General features: G+C 38.8%; 1 pseudogene; it reads left to right on the top strand.

Moving 5' to 3' along the window:
• Window positions 1–3,772: 3,772 nt before the first annotated feature.
• Window positions 3,773–5,091, top strand: LOC124524778 (elongation factor 1-alpha 1-like; annotated as a pseudogene).
• Window positions 5,092–13,131: the final 8,040 nt, after the last annotated feature.

The following is a 13,131-nucleotide window of genomic DNA, read 5'->3' as shown; positions in this document are numbered from 1 at the left end:
CCCCGCATCAGGCTCTGTGCTGACAGCTCAGAGCCTGGATCCTGCTTTGGATTCTGTGTCTCCGTCTCTCTCTCTGCCCCTCCCCCACTTGTGTGCATGTGTGCATGCAAGTGCATGTGCTCTCTTGCTCTCTCAAAAATAAATAAACATTAAAAAATTTAAAGTAGAAGCATGAAAAAAAGTGGAATTTCATCAGGGAACATGAAACTATAGAGAAGAATCAAGTGAAAATTCTAGAGCTGATAAAATACTTGCAAGGTGAAATTTATTAGCAATTGGATTCTGCAGGAGAAAGATCAGTAAACTTGAAGACAAGGTGATAGAACTAACCAGCTGAAGCACACAGAGAACGAGATGTCAGAAAATAATCAGAGTCTCAGAATTGTGCGGAAAATATCAACTAGTCTAACGTGTGTAAAATTGAAGTCCCAAAAGAAGAGAGAGAGATCGGGGTGGAAAAATACTTAAAGAAATAGTGGCAGAAAAGTTTCAAAATTGGATGAAAACCATAGACCCAAAGATGCAAGAGGCACAATGGAACTTGAGCAGGATAAACAGGGGGGAAAAAAAAAGAGGAACCCACGCTAGGACTCCTCATATTTAAATGGTTAAAAAGCAAAGTTAAAGACTGATTCAGTTGGTGAGCATGTGGCCCTTGATCTCAGGGTTGTGAGTTTGAGGTCCACATTGGGTGTAGCGATTGCTTCAAAGTAAAATCTCCCACTGAGTTGTCATCAGAAACAAGACAATAAAGTGACATCTTTGAAATGCGGCAAAAAAATTCAATCTAGAATTGTATAGCCAGCAAAATGACCCCTTAAAAATAAAGGGAAAATAAGGACATTCCATGCAAACAAAAGCTGAGATAATTCATCTACAGCAGATTTAAACTACCATAAATGTTAAAGGAAGCTCTTTGGACTCAACAGCTATAATAGCAGATGCAAGCCTACTTACGTGAAGTAGTGAGGAGTGCCAACAATGACAAATACGTGGGAAAGTAGAAAGGATTTTGACATGTCTGTAGAGAAAGAGAATTGATTCATAACGATAAAAGTAGATTCTTCAGGAAGATACAGCCATTCTGAACATGAATGCCCCAAACAACCAGATGTTCAAAATGCAGAGAAGCAAACACTGAGGAACTAAAGAAATAGACACACCCACAGATCACAGATATAGAGACGTCACCTTCCTCTTGGAGTAACTGAGGAACCACCAATAAGGAGATGGAAGATCTGCACATCATAAGCCAAATTGACACAGTTGACATCTATAAACCACAACACTGATGAACACACGGTTTTTAAATGCATATGGAAGTTCAGCAAAATGAGTCATACTCCGTTAAAAAGCATTGCAATAAGAGTATGTTCTCTGGCCATTACTAGAGATTAAGAAATCCGTAAGAAGTTAATAAGAAAATCCCCAGATCTTTAAAAGTAACACACTTCTAAATAATCCATGGGTCAAAGAAGAAATCACAAAGGAAATCACAAAATATTTTGAAGTGGTGAACACTAAAACATATCAAAACCTATGGAAGGAAGCAGAAATTGTCCTTAAAGGGAAATTTACAGCTTGAAATGCCAACAGAAGAAATACATACAATCATCTAAATTCCACCTTAAGAATTTAAAAAAGAACGAATTAAAACCAAAATAGAAAGAAGGATATAATAAAGACAAGAACCGAAGTCAATAAAGTAGAAAATAAACAATAGAGAAAATCAAGAAAATAAAAAGTTGGTTATCTGAAGATCAATGACTTTGACAAAACACCTAACTAGCTCAATTAAAGAAAAAGAGAAAATACAAGCTGCTGTTATTATGGATGAAAGAGGGGATGTAATTATATGTCCTGAAGACAGTAAAACAGCAATAAAGGAATGTTATGGACAACCTTATGCCAATATATTTGACAACTTAAGTAAAATGGACAAATTCCTCAAAAGGCACAAAAATTCCATATTTCATGTGCATGTGCACACACACACAAACACATACAGTACACATGAATAGCCCTATACTTACTAACACTTTGAGATTTCCCCACAAAGAAAACTCTAGGCTCAGATAGCTTCACTAGGGAATTATATCAAATATTTGAGGACGAAATAATACCAATCTTACACAAAGTCTTTCAGAAAATACAGGAGGAGGAAAAACTTTCTAACCATTCTAGAAGGTATCATAACCTTAATAAAAAAACTAGCAAAGGACATTACAAGAAAAGAAACTTACAGACCAATATTCTTTAAGCATATAGACACAAAATCCTTAGCAAATATTAGCAAATCAATTGCAGGAAAAATGTGTGTGTGTGTGTGTGTGTGTGTGTGTGTGTGCATATGTATACAAGTGCACACATATCAATACCAGGAATGCAAGGTTGCTTTAATATTTAAAAAATCAGTATAATTTACCACATTAATAGAACGAAGGAAAAAATATATGATCACATCAATAAATATAGAAAACAACATTTGAAAAATTCAACACCTGTCCAAATCCCATGATTTGGAGGACATGGAGGAACCTCTCAGCAAATTCTAGAAACAGAAGGAAACTTCCTCAATCTGATAAAGAATATCTATAAGAAACCAGCAATTAGCATCACATGCAATGGTGAAACATTGCATACTTTGCTTCTTAGATTGAAAAGAGAAAAGGGATGTCTGCTCTCATTCCTTCTATTTAACATTGTACTTGAGGTTATAGCCAGTGCAATAAGGTAATAAAATAGAAATCAAATACATAGAGATTGGAGAGAAAGAAAAAAAATGTCTTTATTTTTCAGAGGACACATTGTGTAAATAGCAAAGTCTAAGGAATTTACCAAAAAAAATCTACTAGAAATAGTAAATGAATTAGGCAAGATTTCATGATACAAGGTCATCATATAGAAATCAATTATATTTCCATATAATATCAATGAATAATTAGAATATGATTCTTAAAAAAACACAATACTATCTATGAAGCATCAAAAATGTACAATGACTAGGGGAAAACTTAACCCAAGTTGTACTGGAGCTGTTCACTGAAAACTACAAAACATGGCTAACAGAAATTGAGGAAGACCTACATAAATGTAGATAAATACCATGTTCTTGGGTTGAAAGACAACATTGCTAAGATATTGATTCCCAAATTGATCTATAGATTTAATACAATCCCAATCAAAATCTCAGCAGTGCTCTTAGAAATTGACAAGTTTAGGGGCGCCTGGGTGGCGCAGTCGGTTAAGCGTCCGACTTCAGCCAGGTCACGATCTCGCGGTCCGGGAGTTCGAGCCCCGCGTCAGGCTCTGGGCTGATGGCTCAGAGCCTGGAGCCTGTTTCCGATTCTGTGTCTCCCTCTCTCTCTGCCCCTCCCCCGTTCATGCTCTGTCTCTCTCTGTCCCAAAAATAAATAAACGTTGAAAAAAAAAAAAAAAAGAAATTGACAAGTTTATCCTAAAATGTATATAGAAATGTGACATAGCTAGAGTATCCAAAGCCATCTTGAGAAAGAAGGGAAAGATTGGTAGACTTACACTATGTCAAGACTCATTAAGGCATTGGCAAAAGGATGGAAAAACTGATCAATGGAATAGACAGTAGTCCAGAAATAAATCCACCCTTATAGGGTTAACCGATTTTTTGACAAGAGCTCCAAAGGAATTGAAGAAGAAAGAAAGACTTTTTAGGAAATAGGTCCAGACCTTTTCCACAATGAGTTTGCCACCAGAACACAGGTGTTGTGAAAACCGCCGCTAAACCTACAACAAGATGGGAAAGGAAAAGACTCATATCAACATCGTCGTCATTGGATATGTAGACTCAGGTAAGTCTACTACTACTGGTCATCTGATCTGAGGCCGCTGAGATGGAAAAGGGCTCCTTCAAGTATGCCTGGGTCTTGGATAAACTGAAAGCTGAATGTGAACGTGATTATCACCATTGATATTTCCCTGTGGCAACTTGAGACTAGTAAGTGTTATGTGACCAGCATTGATGCCCCAGGACACAGAGACTGTATCAAAAATATGATTACAGGCACATCTCAGGCTGACTGTGCTGTCACGATCGTTGCTGGTTATGTTGGCAAATTTGAACCAGGCACCCCCAAGAACGGGCAGACCCATGAGCATGTCCTTTTGGCGTGTAAAACAACTTATTGTTGGTGTTAACAAAATGGATCCCACTGAGCCACCCTACAGGTACGAAGAAATCATTAAAGAAGTCAGCACCTACATTAAGAAAACTGGCTACAACCCCCACACAGTGGCATTAGTGCCGATTTCTGATTGGAAAGGTGACAACATGCTGGAGCAAGTGCTAACACGCCTCGGTTCAAGGGATGGAAAGTCACCCGTACAGATGGCAATGACAGTGGAACCACACTGCTTGAAGCTCTGGATTGCATTCTGCCACCTACTCGTCCAACTGACAAGCCCTTGCGTCTGCCCCTCCAGACGTCTACAAAATTGGCGGTATTGGTACTGTCCCTGTGGGCTGAGTGGAGACTGGTGTTCACCAGGCATGGTGGTCACGTTTGTTCCAGTCAATGCTACAACTGAAGTAAAGTCTGTTGGAATCTACCATGAAGCTTTGAGTGAGGCTCTCCTTGGGGACGATGTGGGCTTCAATGTCAAGAACGTATCTGTTCGAGATGGTGGTCGTGGCAATGTGGCTGGTGACAGCAGCAATGACCCGCCAATGGAAGCAGCTGGCTTCATGGCTCAGGTGATTATCCTGGACCATCCAAGCCATCCCGGTGCCGGATACACACCTGTGCTGGACTGTCACCCAGCTCGCGTCGCCTGCAAGTTCGCTGAGCTGAAGGAGAAGATTGATCGTGGTCCTGGAAAAAAGCTGGAAGGTGGCTCCACGTTCTTGAAATCTGGCGATGCTTCCATTGTCGGTATGGTTCCTGGCAAGCCTGTGTGTGTGTTGAGAGCTTCTCTGACTATCCTCCTCTGGGCTGTTTTGCTGTTTGTGTCATGAGACAGAAGGTTGCTGTGGGTGGCATCAAAGCAGTGGACAAGAAGGCAGCTGGAGCTGGCAAGGTCACCGAGTCTGCCCAGGAAGCTCGGAAAGCTAAATGAATATCATGCCCATACCTGCCTTGGTCAGTGGCGGAAGAACGGTGTCACAACTATTTGCGCCAGGTGGCCGTTTAAGTACAATAGTAAAAGACCGGTTGATGATAACAATGCATTGTAAAACCTTCAGAAGGAAAGGAGAATGTTTTGTGGACCATTTTTGTGTGTGTGTGTGGTGTGTGGCAGTTTCAAGTCATTAGTTTTTAAAATCAGTACTTTTTAACGGAAACAACTTGACCAAAGGTCTGTCACAGAATTTTGAGGCCCATTAAAACAAAAATTTGATGAGGAAAAAAAAAAAAAAAAGAAATAGGTCTGGAACCACTGTATTTTTATATGAGGAATCACTGCCAGCCGTCAAGATTGTGCTGGCAGCCTTAGGTGAGAGCTGGAGCGTGCTGGTAGCTCCTGGCTGTGGCCACACCGTTTGCCAGGCCTTAAGATGTTCCCGCCTACCATAGGTGGGGGAGAGAACGATACCTGGGAGAAGATATGCCTGGGAAAGTGCTTTGTTCAGATGCCAAAGGGGCCAGAAATAGGTCCTGTGCCCCAGGGAGGAGACAGCCATAACTCCTACAGAGAACTCTTCCTTCCAAGTCTCAAACAACCCTGCGCCGCAAGACTGGGACACTGGCTGCAAAAGCAGCAACCTTTCTGGACTAGGAATCGTGAGTCAAATCCCAGTGTGCCTGAAGGGAGATCTCCTGGTCTCTCTCTTCCTGCCTCCACACTCATCTCTGAGTCTGATCCAGCCCCTTTAAACTCCAGCCTTCCAGCCCACCCTCCTTACCTCCCAAGGTGATTATTTTCCTAATGTTTATTTATTTTTGAAGGAGAGAGAGACAGAGCGTGAGTAAGGGAGGGGCAGAGAGAGAGAGAGGGAGACACAGAATCTGAAGCAGGCTCCAGGCTCTGAGCTGTCGGCACAGAGCCCGACATGGGGCTCGAATTCATGAGCCGCGAGATCGTGACCTGAGCTGAAGTCAGACGCTTAACCGACTAGGCCACCCAGGTGCCCCATCAAGGTAATTATTTTTTATGAAGATTAACTTATGAAATTAAACAATGAAAAGACTTCTGCTTCTGGCCAAGATAGAGTAAGAGTCCAGATTTACCCTCCCATATGAAATGACCAAAAAATAAATACCACGTATGAAAAAAATGGTTTTTTCAAGACATTGAACATCAAGCAATGAAGAAAAGTGATTGATCTCTATGAGCCAGGAAACAAAGGAGGTGAGCCCCATGACTACTCCAGCTTACTGCCTTTGACAGTTTCTAGGTCATGGTGCGGGGAGAGGGAAAAGATAGAGTCCAGCGGTCTGAGTTGAGAGACAAAGATGAGACTGGCGAGAGTCGTAGCACAAGATACTACAGAGTAGAGGCCTGCATGGAGAAAGAACTTTAGAGGGCTCCCTTCAAGGATGTACCAGAGTATGGATCAGTATACACATGTGAAAAAGCTATTCGAGGATGGAGAAAGAGCCACCTGAGAGGATTAGAGGCAATGGTGTCCAGAGATTTCATAAGACCTGGGAGAGTGTCTGTTTCCGCCAGCCTGAGTGGAAACCCTCATGATTTACAGGGCTCTGTGAAGACAACACAGAATAGTCTTGGCTTGTTGCTAGGGAGTCATTTTCCCTAGACTGAAGGCTGTTCTGGCCTCAAGACCTCAAATCATCAAACTGTTTCTGAGTAACCTAACTGTGTTCCAGAATGAAGCTCAATAATATTTGTAGGAATACAAAATCATTGGGGTGCCACCAATTATTGCTGGTTTAGTCCGTTAAGCATCAACTCTTGGTTTCAGCTCAGGTCATGATTTCCCGGTCCCTGAAGTATTAAGATGCTTTGGGTACAAAAGTGAGACTTTTTTGTACTTGTGCTTGCATTCAACCTACCTACAATGTAACAGACTCATATTCCATTTCTAGGAATATTATTTGTTTTTTCAAATTAATTCAAAATAAATACATTTTCTTCTCAAAAATTAAAAAAACTGACCCAGAAGTGAAACATATTAATGTTAGCAGAGAAGAATATTAAAGTAGTTATTGTAATTGTATTCTGTAGGTTTAAAAAGTTAAATAGAGACATGGAAGATATAAAAAAAAGACCCAAAACCAAACTTCTTCTCTAAAAAATAAAAACAAAGTTGAAGGACTAATACTAGCTCATCACATGACTTGTCATAAAACTACAGTAATCAGAACGGTAGGATGGGGGCACAAAGATAGTAAAGCACGTTAATGTCCAGAAATCAATTCTCACAAATATATAAATACAGTTAGCTAACTTTTAACAAGGCTCAAAGGCAATTCAGGAAAGAAAGATAGTCTTTTCAACAAACTACACTGAAACAATTGGATGTCAGTAGGGAAAAAAAATTGACGTTCCATCCCAAATTCGTATCTACAGTTGAACTCAAAGTGGATCATATACTTAAAAGCAGAGCCCCTGACTATAACACTTTTAGGAGAAGCCTTATGATCTTGGGATAGGCAAAGATTTATTAGCTACAACACCAAAAGCACCAAGCACAAAAGAACAAATTAATAACTTGGACTTCATCAAAAGTAAAGACATCCACTTTGCAATAGACACTCTTAAGAGAATGAAAAGACAAGCTACAGACTTGGAGAAAAACTTTGCAAGGCGTATATCCAATAAAGAACTTGTAGTGATAGTAGATAAGGAATTCTCAAAACTCAAAGAAAAATTCAACTTAATAATGGGCAAAAGCTTTAAACGGGCACTTCACCAATGAACATATATGGATGTCAAATAGACATATGCAAAGATGCCCAACATTATTAGCCATCAGAATATAAAGTTAAAAGCATAAGGAGATACCACTACATACCTATGAGAGTGACTAAAATCGAAAAGACTGACCAGAGACTGAGACTGTAGCAGAACTGGGACTAGTTCGGACATAACATGGTACGAACACTCAAAAAACAATTTGGCAGTTCATTAAAAAGTTATGGCTGGATGTTAGCATGAGGAGCTCCATGGACTCACTCACTAGAGGAAAAAAAGCAAATCTGGTAAAAAGCTATTAAAAAACCCAATTATTGGGGCATCTGTGTGGCTCATTTGGTTAAGTGTCCAACTCTTGATTTCAGCTCAGGTTGTGATCTCTCAGTCATGAGATAGAGTACTATCTCAGGCTCCACACTGACAGTGTTGAGCCTGCTTGGAATCCTCTCTCTTCCTCTCTTTCTCTCAAAAATAAATAAATAAACTTTAAAAATACAATTATTTAAAGTCTCTGGAAATTGTCCTGAGGGCATATAATAAATGAAGAAAAGTTTATTCAAGGAAACTACTAAAACTTGGTAAGAACAGCAAGAATCTGTGGCATTTGAACCATGGCCCATTCCTTCTTTCCTTCTTCACTCTCAGCTTGATAGAAGCTCTACTTTGGGTAAATGTGGCCAAGAAGACGGTGCCCTCCCTTCTTTTTAGCTCCCAAACAAATCTTAATATACCTCGCCAGGAAGGGCAGGCCACCAGCATTTCTAATGCCCTCCAGTTTCAAGTTGAGGAATTCCTGGTGAGTGTGGCCAAGGTATCAGGAGCTCCTTCCTCCACTAACCTCCACTCGTAGTAAAAAGGCTCTACCTTAAGTACAGCCAGCCAAGAATACTAGGGCCCTCACCACCCTTGCCCCAGATTAGGGCAGATCTCTCAGACCAAGAAAGAAGAGTCATGCAGAGCAGAGGCTACTGCCCCATTTGGGGTCCAGAGTAGTGGGTCAGAGACGTCGTTTAGGAGAAGAGGCTTCCCATAAGAAAAGAGAGCTCCAAAGCTCTCCACGAAGGAACCGATGTTATTTGAAAAAAAAAATAATCATGGAGAAGTTTAAGCTTAAGGCGGCTTTCAACAACAGCTCCTCTTAGGAGCAAAAAGCTAAACCACAGGCCATCTAGTTCATAAGCCTAGAGAGAACTAGAGAAATAAATGGCTAAGAAGACACCCTGAGGACAAAACAAACCTCAAAGACTGGCTTCAAAATCTAGTCCTGTCTACACTGAATTGGATCAGATTGCTGAAGAGCACATGGCCCAGGGGATTGTCAAAAACTATAACGCAAGCTGTTGGTGATTAGTTGCACCGAAGGCATGGGGAGTAACATCACATGAAGACAGCCTGACGGAACTTAGAGAAAGAGGTGAGCAGAGAGAGCCCTGCCAAGGCATTGCCGTCCTAGGGGAACTGTGTACACACTCAAGGCTCTGTCCCCAGAGGAGCAACAGCGATGGCTTCATGCGGTGAAAGCAGACTTCACTAAAATTGCCTAGCCAGGTCACAAAACAAAGAGCAAAATAAGTCACGAGAGGAGGAAGGGTGATCCAAGTTGCTGTAATATATCACCTCAAGTGTCTAATTTTCAACAAAAAATCATGACACACAAAGAAACAAGAATATATTTACATAGGATATAAAGAAAAAAGAAAGTGCTTCTAAGAAGGTCATTATGTCATACGCAACAGACTAAGACTTCAAAACAGCCATTATAAATATGTTCAGAGAACTAAAAGAAACCATGCTTCGGAAACTTAAGGAAGATACAAAGACAATGTTTCTTTCACCAAATAGACAATATCAATAGACATGTAAAGTATTAAAAAGAACCAAATGAAAATTCTGGAGAAGTATAATAAAAGAAATGAAAATTTTTATTAGAGGGGCTAAATAACAGATTTGAACGAGCAAATGAAGAATTAGTGAACTTAAAGACAGATTAATGGTATTACACAATCCAAAGAGGAGAGAGAAAATAGAACGGAGAAAGTGGAAGAGTCTCAGAGAAAATTGGGACACCTTTAAGTACACGAACATACATGTAATAGAATTCTAGGAGGAGAGGGAGAGGAGAAAACAGAAATAATATTAGGAAAAATAATGGCCGAGAATTTCCCAGTTGCTGAAAAACATTAGTCTACACATTCATGAAGCTCAGACAAGTCCAATCAGGACAAGTACACAGAAATCCACACCAAGAGTAAAACTGCTGAAAACAAAGACAAAGAGAAAATCTTGACAGCAACACGAGAAATTGACTTATCACATACAAAGGAATCCAAATAATATAACAGGCGACTTCTTATCAGAAACAATGGAGGCTAGAAGGCAGTGGTATGACATATTCAAAGTGCTGGAAGAAACATACTGTTTAACTCAGAATCTTATATCTGCCAAAACTATCTTTCAAATATGAGAGTGAAATAAAAACATTCTCAGGTAATCAAAAACTGAGCCAATTTTCTTCTAGCAGACCCATCTTATAAGAAATACTAAAAGAAGCTTTTCAGGCTAAAAGGAAGTAAATCCAAATGAAAATTCTAATCCACATGAAAAATAAAAAAGCACTGTTAAAGAGTAATTATGTAATTATTTACCAAAAAAAAAAAACCCAGAATACATATTATTTTCTTCTTTTAGCTGATTTAAAAAACAGTTGTATGAAACAACACATGTGGGGTGCCTGGGTGGCTCAGTTGGTTGAGCGACCAACTTTGGCTTAGGTTATGACCTCACAGTTCGTGGGTTCGAACCCCATGTCGGGCTCTGTGCTGACAGCTCAGAGCCTGGAGCCTGCTTCAGATTCTATGTCTCCATCTCTCTCTGCCTTCCCCTGCTCACACTCTGTGTCTGTCTCTTTCTCTCAAAAGAAATAAACATTAAAAAATTTTTAAGTAAAAAAAAAAAAAAGAAACAGCACATATATAAATATATTGCTGAACCACAGATGTCATATATTTGACAATAATAACATAAATGAGGTGGATAGGAGGGGAGTTACATTGGAGTAAGGAAATGACACCAGATTGTAACTCAAACCTGCGTGTACCAATTTAAAAAACAGAAATGGTAAATAATAAGACAAATAGAAAACTCAGTAAATACATACTTGCTTTCTTTTCTCATCTTCTTAGTATAAAACAGCAGTTATAACAATGTACTATTTGATTTGGAACACATATAAATTTAATATGTATAGCAACAATAGAACAAAAGGGTAGGGAGGGAATAGATTTATTTGGGAATATTATTTCTATATCACACTGGAATGAAGTTAGTAGAAATACAAAGTAGATTTTTATAAGATATGTGTGGTAAGCCCTAGAGCAACCGCTAAAGTAGTAACCAAAAAAATATAGAGAAAGAGTCATTAAAAAAAGGAAAATGTTATACTAGAAAACATTCACTTCATGCAAAAGAAAGAATTAAGAGGAAGAGAGGAACAAAAGTAGTAAAGCAGACATAGAGTAAACAAAAAGTAAAATGGCAGATGTAAGTCCAACTATATCAACAACAACATTAACTGTGAATGGATTAAACAATCCATTCAAAAAGCAGAGAATGTCATAGTGGATAAAAAAAAATCATCCAACTATATGTTGGCTATATGAGACACAGCATTAGATTCAGAGGTTCAAATAGGTTAAAATCATAAGGATGAAAGACTCTATCATGTGTACACCAACTGTAAGAAAGCTGGAGTGGCTATTTAATATCAAGTAAAGTAGCTTTAACATTTTTTACTAGGGACAAAGAGGGACATTTTATAATGATAAAACTGTTGATCCATAAGGAAATTATAACAATTATATACATACCTAACTATGGCCCTGCAATATATAAAGCAAAGGTTGATGGAGAGTAACATAGACAATTCAACAATAATCATCAGAGCCTTCAAGACTACACTTTCAATCATGGATAGAACAAGTAGGCAGAAGATCAACAAGGAGACAGAAGACTTGAACAAGAATACATACAAACTAGGGGCGCCTGGGTGGCTCAGTCGGTTAAGCGTCCGACTTCGGCTCAGGTCGTGATCTCGCGGTCCGTGAGTTCGAGCCCCGCATTGGGCTCTGTGCTGACAGCTCAGAGCCTGGAGCCTGTTTCAGATTCTGTGTCTCCCTCTCTCTGACCCTCCCCCGTTCATGCTCTGTCTCTCTCTGTCTCAAAAATAAACGTTAAAAAAAAATTAAAAAAAAAAAGAATACATACAAACTAGAGTTAACTCATATCTATAGAACACTGTATCTAACAGGAACAGAATATGCATTTTCTTCAAGTATACATGGAACATGCTATAGGATGTATATATATTCACAAATATATACAAATTAAAGAACACACTACTAAATGCCAATGGCTCAAAGAAGAAATCCCAAAGGAAATTAGAAAATACTTTGAGATTAATAAAAATTTAAAAATAACACATGGGTATTTCTGGGATGCAGCTAAAGTAGCGTTTCGAGGGCAGTTTACAGGTATGACTTACAGGAAAGAAGAAGAAAGATTATAAATCAATAAACTTCCACCTCGAGAACCTAGAATAAGAAGTGCCATCTGAACCCAAAGCAAGCAACAGGAATGAAATCATAAATACTACAGTGAACATTAATGAAGTAGAGAACATAAAAACAATAGAAAAATCAACTAAACCAAGTGTTTATTCTCAGAAAAGATCCACAAAATTGACAAATCTTAAGCTAGACCAAAGAGAAAAAAAGAGAGAAGACTCAAATTACTAAAGTCAGAAATGAAAATGGGGACATAACTACTAACCTTATAGAAATAAAAATAATTATAAGAGAATGCTGTGAACAACTGCAACTATATGCCACAAATGAAATGGACAAATTCTTAGAAAGATCAACTAAAAATGACCCAAGAAGAAATAAATCTAAATACACCTATACAAGCAAAGAGATTGACTTAGCAATCAAACAACTTCCACAAAGAAAAGTCCAAGACCAAATGGCTCCATTGGTAAATTCTTCCAAACATTTGAAAAGGAGCTACTATGAATTCTTCATGAATGCTTCCTAAAATAAAATGGAATGGGGCAGTTTCCAACTAATTCTATGAGACTAGTATTGCCCTTATATCAAAACCAGACGAATATCACAAGAAAAGAAAATGATATACCATTCACTTACATTTTCTTATGAATATAGACATAAAATCCTCAACAAAATACTATTAAATAGAATCCAGCAATGTATGAAAAGAATTATG

This window comes from Lynx rufus, unplaced genomic scaffold (assembly GCF_022079265.1).
Source record: "Lynx rufus isolate CCGP_SWC_20201006 ecotype Redwood Valley unplaced genomic scaffold, mLynRuf1.p SCAF_10, whole genome shotgun sequence".
In the NCBI taxonomy this organism is placed as follows: domain Eukaryota; kingdom Metazoa; phylum Chordata; class Mammalia; order Carnivora; family Felidae; genus Lynx; species Lynx rufus.
Note: the sequence above shows the minus strand (reverse complement) of the source record. Positions and strands in the feature narration are given on the sequence as shown.